The sequence below is a fragment of the Cololabis saira genome, chromosome 10 (genome assembly GCF_033807715.1).
Source record: "Cololabis saira isolate AMF1-May2022 chromosome 10, fColSai1.1, whole genome shotgun sequence".
In the NCBI taxonomy this organism is placed as follows: domain Eukaryota; kingdom Metazoa; phylum Chordata; class Actinopteri; order Beloniformes; family Belonidae; genus Cololabis; species Cololabis saira.
The window spans coordinates 2,169,751-2,179,728 of NC_084596.1; the positions used below are offsets into that span (position 1 = coordinate 2,169,751).

Here is a 9,978-nt window from a genome sequence, read left to right on the forward strand (position 1 = left end):
AAACACGCCAGCCGCCACCTGGTTCAAACAATCCTCCCCTCGTCAGCGGGTGATGACGTTATATAGCCGCGCCCCCTTGTGACGTATCGACCCAGTGCCAATCTGCCAAATAATAAACAAACAGTGTATGCAGGGTGTGTGAAGATGTGCATGAGCCTTATAATGCCCAATATCCTAAAACTAACCAATTTCAATTTTAGCAGATAGTATCCCATTAATCCTCTACACTGATAGAACTAAAATGTTATACGTTTCTTTCATAACTCCTGATTGCTTTGGAGAGAAGTTAGAAAAGCTTTTATTCTAAAATTATTAAAACAAAGATAAATGCAGTGTTTACCTCAGTTGTGGTGTAGGAAGGAAACTGTTTCTCTGAGCGAATGGAGACACAATCATCACATCTGTCTGGATATCCTTCAAAGCAGAAATTTTAAAATTTAGAATAGAATAGAAAAGAGCTTTAGTTTCATTGTACTTTGTACAATGACATTTTTAGTGTAAACCTTGCAGTGGCAATAAAAACCATAATTAAAGCTGCAAGCAGCGATGAACGGGCCCTCGCACCCTTGTGCACGTTCAGGCTGCAGTGGAAGCTTGTATGACTTGGATGTAGATTCTTCAGGCCTGGACATTTAGAGGATGAAACCAGCTCTCTATATCAAACCATTCAAAAGTTATGGCAGGGGGCACGGTGGCGCAGCAGGTAGTGCAGCCGTCTCACAGCAAGAAGGTCCTGGGTTTGATTCCCGCCGGGGATGCTGTGGGCCACACCCTGGGTGGGGTTGGAGAAAGGGCCTTTCTGTGTGGAGTTTGCATGTTCTCCCCGTGTTCCCTTGGGGAGAGGGATGTGAGCTACCCTCACAAAAACATGCAACAGTCCTGGGCTATACTGCCCCCTCTGGCCAACCGGGGAACAGATGGGGTGGGGAGGATCCAGCCGGAATAACGTGATCCTTTGTGAAAGATGGTGAAAAGATGGAGCCTGCTCACTCTTCAGGTTAAGGAGGAGACCTGAGCTCAGTGCAGGCCCTCCCTGGGTTGGTAGAGGATGGCAGGACTGTTACTTAGGTAGGATAAAAAAAATGGGATAAAAAAAAGTTATGGCAGAAAGATGACACCACCAACGAGTCTTTATGTCAAACCATTCATATATTCGTATAGCAAAAAATAGGGACTCTCAAATATTGCCGATTTTCGTGCATGTACGTCAAACCGTATCGTGGGGCTTGAGGCACGAATTTTTCTAGGGGGTGCTATTATTTCAAACCATTTAATATCACATTGTTCACCAGGCCTGGCTTGGTGCAAAATTTGGTGACTTTTGGGGCACGTTTAGGGGGAAAAAAGGACCTAATTTCATCGGAAGGAAAACAAAGAAAAAAAAAAGAATTCCTACAGATACAATAGGGCCTTCGTACTGTAAGTGCTCGGGCCCTAATTAGTCCAGACAGAGGCTCACATTTTGTAAATGCAGCCCCGGCCGAAGTAGAGAAGATAGAGTCCAGTGTTTTAGTTCCGGGGATTTACAGTCTGGCTCTTGACAGGTGGCCATGGATCCCAGCAGGAAAGCCAAGATCGCTGCTATCGCTCCGTTGGGACTCCTGGGAGCCATGCCGTTCGGACTGAACAACGAGGCAGTATCGGGAGGCGACGGGATCCGACTTTCAGAGCCCACACACACACACACACACACACACACACACACACACACACACACACACACACACACACACACACACACACACACACACACACACACACACACACACACACACACACACACACACACTTACTCAGGGACGGATAATTGCAGTGGTCTTGATAGACCTGTTGTACGCGTTCTTGTCTTTCTTTCAGATTCCAAATGTATTTCAGAGTTGCAGCTGATGCCCCACCCACCCCACTTCTATCACTTTCACTTTCTTTATTCACAAAATAAATATATCAATGAAAATGAGCTTCATACAATGATGAGAAAACTCTCTGTAGGGTTCTTTCCTGTTGCTGCTGGGACACCCGGTTCAAATGCTATCAGTCCACTGATTTTGTCATTATTCTTTGGGTTGATAATGGCTTTCTCTATGTGGTTAGAATTTGGGGTTTAGGTTAGGTTTAGGGTGAGGGTTAGGGTTAGGTTTTAGTGACAAAACATCTAGTTTCGTTTTCAATAGCAGTAGCTGGGAAAGCCATTATCAACCCAAAGAATAATGACAAAAATCTACCGGGTAGACAGTATCCCATCTACTCACACCATTCAAGGCTCTGATTACACATGATACATTCCTATTCAGTGGACTGATAGCATTTGAAGCCGCTGGTCCAGATCAGTGGCATATAGCCAGAAAAGAGACATTGGCTGTGCACCAGGAAAGACTGGGTGTGCCAAATTTATTTTCAACAAATCTGGACGTTACACCTCCACAAACATTCAAAAGCATGTATACCCAACATTATTAATAGTACAAAACATATCCACAAGTTGTGTGTGCTCTCATCAGTTATAAAAACCATATCCATGAATGAGAGTACATATGACATGCTCTAAAATCAATAATATATAATAAGTGTAATAATATATAATAATAATTAATAAAATAACCACCACACTTTATGCGTGTCCTAAAAAAAACATCACAAAAACATAACCACACACACACATTGCTGCCCAATGAAGCAAACACAGTGAACTATAACACTCATGCACTCATAATAATAATGACTTTGTTTTATATAGCGCCCTTCAAGGCACCCAGAGCTTTACAGAAATCATTATTCATTCATACACATTCTCACCGGTGGTGGTAGCTACGTTTGTAGCCACAGCTGCCCTGCAGACTGACGGATGCGTGGCTGCAATATCGACCAAACGGCCCCTCCGACCACCACCAAACATTCATACACATTCACGAGGCAAGGTGGGTCAAGTGTCTTGCCCAAGGACACTACGCTCAGAGCCATAACGTGTCCACATGATCAACAAAGCTATTTATAGGCTGAACACGACTATCTGACATTCATCACATATGATTATGTAACAGGTTGGTCTGATGGTTTTATATTGCAAATTAAAGCATCAGAGTAAAAGACAACTATATTTATGAAGTGCCGTGAAGGACATAATTCTGAATTATCGTTCATAAACACATATGAAATCCAACCCTTTTACACACTATACTGAAAACCTCTCACACTCACTTGTGAAATCCCTCATACACACAGGTGAAATGCTCTTATACATACAACTGTAAATGTATCCACTCACATAACTGAAATGTGATCACAGATACTACTGAAACAATTACACCAGGGGTCTCAAACTCCACAAAAAAACGTTGCTAAAAAAATCAAAACTTCTCAAATGTCATTACTAGCAGTTATTTAGTAGCATCTCCCAAAACCTCACAGCGCAGCATGTGCGTAAAGGAGCCGTGGTGTCCCTTGAATTTTCCTTCAATTTAACAAAATGTGTGTTTTGTTCATTTCTCCGCTGGACACAGAAGTCGCCTTTGCTCAAGATGCCACTTTATACACAAAGTAAAATAAAATGTTTAAATTGCGGAATGATTAAATGTTTGTGTATTAATCTTAATTTAATAAGCCGACATGTTTTCTCTTATTACAGTTCCGCAAAATCCAACCGTCGCTCTCATCTTGAAGCATCATGTTGATCAGCAGCACCATGTCTTGTAAGTCCAAGATCATTTACTTTTAATCTTCAGATACCGTTATTTGTATTTTTTTTGATTTAGTGGGTTTTTCTCACAAAAAACAAGCCGTCATTGACGCACAGCTCAAACCCGACATTCCTGCGATCTTCTCTCTCAAGTTTTATGAACACGATAACAGTCCACAATTTACGGACATTTCTTCTTCAAGGGCTCCGATTCAACCGCCCATTTCTGAAACTGAAGTCGTGCTTTCTTGTCTCCTCAGTGGCAGGGCACTGGGGTGGATGAGATTCGCCCTGAGTACCTCAAGTCTCTGGATGTCGTAGGGCTGTCTTGGCTGACACGCCTCTGCGACATTGCATGGAGGAAGGGGACAGTACCGCTGGGGTGGCAAACCGGGGTGGTGGTCCCTCTGTTTAAAAAGGGGGACCGGAGAGTGTGTTCCAACTACAGGGGGATCACACTCCTCAGCCTCCCCGGGAAAGTCTACGCCAGGGTACTGGAGAGGAGATTACGGCCGATAGTTGAACCTCGGATTCAGGAGGAACAATGCGGTTTTCGTCCCGGTCGTGGAACACTGGACCAGCTCTATACCCTCCGCAGGGTGCTCGAGGGTTCATGGGAAGACCGGGTTCACCTCCAAGACCGAGGCCATGGTTCTCGACCGGAAAATGGTGGCATGCCTTCTCCGGGTGGGTGGAGAAGTCCTGCCTCAGGTGGAGGAGTTTAAGTATCTCGGGATCTTGTTCACGAGTGAGGGAACGATGGAGCGGGAGATTGACAGACGGATCGGTGCAGCGTCCGCAGTTATGCGGTTGATGTACTGGACCGTCGTGGTGAAGAGGGAGCTGAGTCGAAAGGCGAAGCTCTCGATTTACCGGTCAATCTACGCCCCTACCCTCACCTATGGTCATGAACTATGGGTAGTGACCGAAAGGACAAGATCGCGGATACAAGCGGCCGAGATGAGTTTCCTCCGCAGGGTGGCTGGACGCTCCCTTAGAGATGAGTTTCCTCCGCAGGGTGGCTGGACGCTCCCTTAGAGATAGGGTGAGGAGTTCGGTCACCCGGGAGGAGCTCGGAGTCGAGCCGCTGCTCCTTCACATTGAGAGGAGTCAGCTGAGGTGGCTTGGGCATCTGTACCGGATCCTCCTGGACGCCTCCCTAGGGAGGTGTTCCAGGCATGTCCCACCGGGAGGAGACCCCGGGGAAGACCCAGGACACGCTGGAGAGACTATGTCTCTCGGCTGGCCTGGGAACGCCTCGGACTCCCCCCTGAAGAGCTGGAGGAAGTGTCTGGGGTGAGGGAAGTCTGGGCATCCCTGCTGAGGCTGCTGCCCCCGCGACCCGGTAACGGATAAAGCGGGAGAAGATGAGTGAGTGACAATCAGACTTTATGTATGTGTACATGGCTTCAAACTTTTTTGGGAAATGAGTCCTAATTGTTGACTTGACAGACATTAAATTAGACATAGTCTCACGCATATATGTGCAAGAAGACAGGTAACATATATCTTTATGTGGCGGCACGTTCATTATTATATAAGTTTGGGATCTGAAGATCTTTTTCTGTTTACCGACAACACCACCTTTGATTAGGGCCCAAGGACCCATACTAAAGGTCAATTATCACCTCTACAAAAGGACACGAAGGTTCGTTCACTCAGGGAGGGAGATAGGGGACAGAGTTCAATAATACAAACAATATTTTATTATTTAAAAAAGGCACATTGGTTGGGGCAATAAAAAAAAAAGGAGCCCAATTAAAGAAAGGGGAAAGGGTTTACGGACTACGCCTTACCGGCTGATCTCTTGGCATGAAAGAGAAGCAAGATGTAGGCTTTCACCATTCACACATGATGCCAATGTTGGTCTTCAGGTAAAGCATTGTACTACAGTCTTAAAAATTTGCTACTTTGCTACATCTTCTCTCTCCTCCCTGCCTCCTCCTCCATCTTCTCTCTCCTCCCTGCCTCCTCCTCCATCTTCTCTCTCCTCCCTGCCTCCTCCTCCATCTTCTCTCTCTTCCCTGCCTCCTCCTCCATCTTCTCTCTCCTCCCTGCCTCCTCCTCCATCTTCTCTCTCCTCCCTGCCTCCTCCTCCATCTTCTCTCTCCTCCCTGCCTCCTCCTCCATCTTCTCTCTCCTCCCTGCCTCCTCCTCCATCTTCTCTCTCCTCCCTGCGTCCTCCTCCATCTTCTCTCTCCTCCCTGCCTCCTCCTCCATCTTCTCTCTCCTCCCTGCCTCCTCCTCCATCTTCTCTCTCCTCCCTGCCTCCTCCTCCATCTTCTCTCTCCTCCCTGCCTCCTCCTCCATCTTCTCTCTCCTCCCTGCCTCCTCCTCCATCTTCCCTCTCCTCCTTGCCTCCTCCTCCATCTTCTCTCTCCTCCCTGCCTCCTCCTCCATCTTCTCTCTCCTCCCTGCCTCCTCCTCCATCTTCCCTCTCCTCCTTGCCTCCTCCTCCATCTTCTCTCTCCTCCCTGCCTCCTCCTCCATCTTCTCTCTCCTCCCTGCCTCCTCCTCCATCTTCTCTCTCCTCCCTGCCTCCTCCTCCATCTTCTCTCTCCTCCCTGCCTCCTCCTCCATCTTCTCTCTCCTCCCTGCCTCCTCCTCCATCTTCTCTCTCCTCCCTGCCTCCTCCTCCATCTTCTCTCTCCTCCCTGCCTCCTCCTCCATCTTCTCTCTCCTCCCTGCCTCCTCCTCCATCTTCTCTCTCTTCCCTGCCTCCTCCTCCATCTTCTCTCTCTTCCCTGCCTCCTCCTCCATCTTCCTTCTCCTCCCTGCCTCTTCCTCCATCTTCCCTCTCCTCCCTGCGTCCTCCTCCATCTTCTCTCTCCTCCCTGCCTCCTCCTCCATCTTCCCTCTCCTCCTTGCCTCCTCCTCCTTCTTCTCTCTCCTCTCATCCGCCTCCTCCATCTCCAGTCTCCTCTTTGTGTCCTGCACTCTCTTCCAAAAAAAAACAAACTCACAGGTTATATTTCCTCTGTACTACTTCTACCTCCTTGAACCGCCACCTTACTGTGGTGGAGGAGTTTGTGTGCCCGAGTGATCCTAGGAGCTATGTTGTCGGGGGCACTTACGCCCCTGGTAGGGTCTCCCATGGCAAACAGGTCCTGGGTGTCGGGCCAGACTAAGAGCGGTTCATAAAGCCATTCATGAGGAGGAAGACACCAAGGACCGCTACGTCGCCCGGATCGGCGTCACCGGGGCCCCTCCATGGATCCAGGCCTGGGGTTGGGGCTCGTAGGCGAGCGCCTGGTCGCCGGGTCTTTGCCCGTGGGACCCGGCCGGGCTCGGCCCAAAACGGCGACTCCACACCAGCGGAGGGCGGGATCTGCCGTTCCAACGGGTGCTGCCGAGGATCAAAAAGAATGACTCGCGCAGCGTTAACCCTTTAGTGACCATACACTTTTAGTGTGTGGGTTACATGTGCAGCAGCTTATTCATCATCATTCAATTTATATTTCTCACATGTACAAAGGAAATCCTGGATTGCTCGTAATAGGCCCTGTGGCTTAGTTGGTGAAAGGGCCTGTCTAGTAAACAGGAGACCCTGGGTTCAAATCCCAGCAGAGCCTCTAAACTCAAAAGTCTTGAGATGCCTGAAAGATCACATATCTCTCACTGCTGGTTCTGGCAGTATTTCACACACGCTTGCTTAATTATAGCAGAGTACTTTGTCAAAAGTACTCCTGCTCTTAGTGAATGTGGATGCTCTCTGTTTTGTCATTCTATTGGATAACTTCTAATCTCTCCTTATTTTTGTAATAAGCGGAGAGGGTAGCTAAACCAAAGTGTTATCTAAAGAGTGAATGTGAGTTAGGACACCAGATCTAACTATCTGAATGCTCTGTAACCACAGAGGGACTCAAACCCTCAATCTTCTGATCCGAAATCAGCCTTGTCCATTAGGCCATGTGGTCCACTCTTTCTCATATGTTTGTCAAGTCATCAATTAGGACTAATTTGAAAAAGAAGTTTGCAGCCAGGTACACATACGTAAAGTCTGATTGTTTAAAACATTTTCTTCCCCAAAACGCACTTAGAAAGCCCTCAGGTCAACAGCTTGACAAGCAGTCATGCTGACCACTATACCACCAACACTGCAGGAAAGAACCTGACACAGCTGAAGGAGACATCACAGTTTTCCACCCACATGAGAAGGTTTTTTACTGAAGGAAGAACCTGAAAGCAGAATAGTGTTCAAATAAATGCTCAGGAAGAGAATGATCATGCTGGTGTTGTTGACTGGTTAAAGCTGTACTGTTCAAAGATGCTCTCAGTGGTACCAGGCAAAAACCACAGCCAGCTCCAAAAGGCAGAAATACAATTATGTAGGCATCTTCAACATCCTCGAGTAACAGTATGGACAGAAGCATGATCCTCCACTTCTCCCAAGAGTCCATTGTGTATCCAGCAGCAAACTTCATCATCATCAGTGCAAGAAGGCTCCCCTCTGCCCTGCCCTGTTGTCAAGAAAACTTGGTCATTGCATACAATTACTCTGCTATAGTTAAACAGAAAGGGTAATACACCCACCCCCCCATAAAAACAAGAAAAGATGTACACCCCATGTTCCACTCTGGTCAGGATGTACTAAATCCCTCTTGAGTGGATTTGTGTGTGCAGCCACCTTTTACAATAAGCAGGCTTTGGTGTTTATGAAAGGTAACTCAAAACGCCAATGTAAGATGAGGAAAGAAGTTTATGTGATAATAACTTTTGAAAGTTTCTCCACAATATTGAACACTGGATTTTTCCCAAAAATTGTATTCAAAGACAGACTATCTAAGAAGTAAAGCATCACATATATTTCAAGGAGGGAATAAAGAATCTTTTAAAGGCTATTGCTGAAGTCCTAATGGCCTAGTGGACAAGGAACCTGGTGGATAAAAGACAGTGACAGCTCCATGAGTTGTCTATTCTTCTACCAAGGCCTGAAACTGGGAAAAGGAAAAATTTTAAATGAATTATTGTGTCCCTTATGCGCCCCTTGCCGGGTCCTTACCACTGGCAGAGTCCGTTGTCCTTGGCTAAGTGTCCGGGCCGTAACACCCCCCCTCTCCACCGCAATCAATTGAAGTGAAATGGTGTGAAAATCTGATGCAAACACCCTAGTGGATTTTGTTGTGTCCGTGGCACCTTTTCCTTCTTTTTCCAAAAACTTGAGAAGCACTCATGCTGCCACAGGGGTGCTGTGACCCGGATTCGAACCGGGGTTGCTGCAGCCACAACGCAGAGTACTCACCACTATACGATCACAGCTTGAAAGGGTACGTGTACCCAGCTTTAGATATGTGGTTTCTGCTGTCAAGTCAGTGAACACAGTGAGAGGTTGGAAGAAGAGTTTACGGAGGTGTGCCGCCCCTGTCGTCAGGTAAGGGCATGTGCTTCGAATGAGATATGAGGAAGGAAGAGAATGAATAAAAGATGTCCCATGAAAGACAAACATTATGGAAGATGGCCTATCCTGCGGCACCTTTGAAGTGTACATTTCCAGGCATACACAGAGACAAATGAAAAAAGCAAGCAAGTAAATAAATAAATGACAGAGAAGAAGGAATGGGTACAGTACCGAGGTTGTGACTGGGAGAATATTAATTTGAGCTAGCCCTGTCCACTGTCCCATGGAGTTCCCTGTGAGCCCCAGATGAGCCGAACGAGGCACCATTGCATGCCCCGAAAACGTGAACGCCTTCGGATTGACCTGGAACTGAAGGAGGCCCAGCTGCTGTGCCCATGCTACATCCCCTCATCCATATGGCGACGAGGAGAACCGGAGAGAGAGAGAGAGACGCTCATCACCAGGGTCACCTGTGGAGCGTAACCATCCAAAAGTGTTAAGTGGGAACTAGTTGAGTAAAGACAAGTTAAATGAGGACCAGTTGAATGAGGGCTAGTTGAAAAGGAGTAGTTGAATGATGACGAGTTGAGTAAGGCCTAGTTGAATGAGGGCTAGTTGAGTGAGTACTGGTTAAAATAGAATTGCCTAAAAGGACAGACGAGGTGGCCGAGTGGTTAAGGCGATGGACTGCTAATCCATTGTGCTCTGCACGCATGGGTTCGAATCCCATCCTCGTCGTGCTTGATTCTCCTGCGATTTGAGGTGTTCCTTAGAGTTACTATGAGGTGTTTTTATCCCACCATGGCATGATGCTGTCCTTGCTTTAGATAACCTAAGATGATCACTTGCATTACCCGTACGCTACATTTTCTTCATATAGAGTCAGTACAATACAATTTACGTGCTTTCCAGAGACCAAACACATGACCCCCAAACAACTGTCAAATAAACACTGGCAAGGAACAAA

The 9,978-nt window shown here is 47.0% G+C and overlaps 2 non-coding genes across 2 annotated transcripts; both read left to right on the plus strand.

The window, feature by feature from the left end:
• The first annotated feature begins 7,171 nt into the window (after nt 1-7,171).
• trnat-agu (transfer RNA threonine (anticodon AGU)) lies at nt 7,172-7,245 on the plus strand. The gene has a single exon. It is a non-coding gene; the product is annotated as a tRNA-Thr (tRNA).
• A 2,422-nt stretch (nt 7,246-9,667) lies between these two features.
• On the plus strand, nt 9,668-9,749 carry trnas-gcu (transfer RNA serine (anticodon GCU)). Its single transcript has one exon. It is a non-coding gene; the product is annotated as a tRNA-Ser (tRNA).
• The last annotated feature ends 229 nt before the right edge of the window (nt 9,750-9,978 follow it).